The sequence below is a fragment of the Mesitornis unicolor genome, unplaced genomic scaffold, assembly GCF_000695765.1.
Source record: "Mesitornis unicolor isolate BGI_N332 unplaced genomic scaffold, ASM69576v1 scaffold28797, whole genome shotgun sequence".
Lineage (NCBI taxonomy): Eukaryota > Metazoa > Chordata > Aves > Mesitornithiformes > Mesitornithidae > Mesitornis > Mesitornis unicolor.
Genome location: NW_010197504.1, coordinates 350 through 919, shown reverse-complemented (window position 1 = coordinate 919; position 570 = coordinate 350).

Here is a 570-nt window from a genome sequence, read left to right as displayed (position 1 = left end):
GGGACCGCAGGTAAAATTTGGGGTGACCCCCCCAAAATTAACCTTGGGGGTGGGGGTCCCCAAATTTAAAGCTGGGGGGGGCCCCCAAGATTAAAGCTCAAAGGACTCCCAGACTGAAGCTCATGGGGGGAGTCCCCAGTTTAAAGCTCATGGGGGGGTCCCCAAATTCAAGCTATGAGGGGGTACCCAAATTAAAGTTCAAAGGACCCCAAATTAAAGCTATGGGGGGGGTCCCAAATTAAAGCCTATGGGGGTGACCCCCAAAATGAAGCTATGAGGGGACCCTGAATTGAAGCTATGGGGGCCCCCAAATTAAAGCCTATGGGGGTCCCCCCAAATTTAAAGGTGTGGGGGGTCCCCAGATTTAAAGCTGGGGGGGTCCCCAAAATTAAAGCTCAAAGGAACCCCAAATTAGAGCTATGGGGGGTCCCCAAATTGAAGCTATTGGGGGGCCCCCAAATTAAGGCTATGGGGGCCCCCAATTAAAGCCCATGGGGGTCCCCAAATTGAAGCTGGGGGGGTCCCCAAATTGAAGCTTATGGGGTGTCCCCAAATTGAAGCTATGGGGGG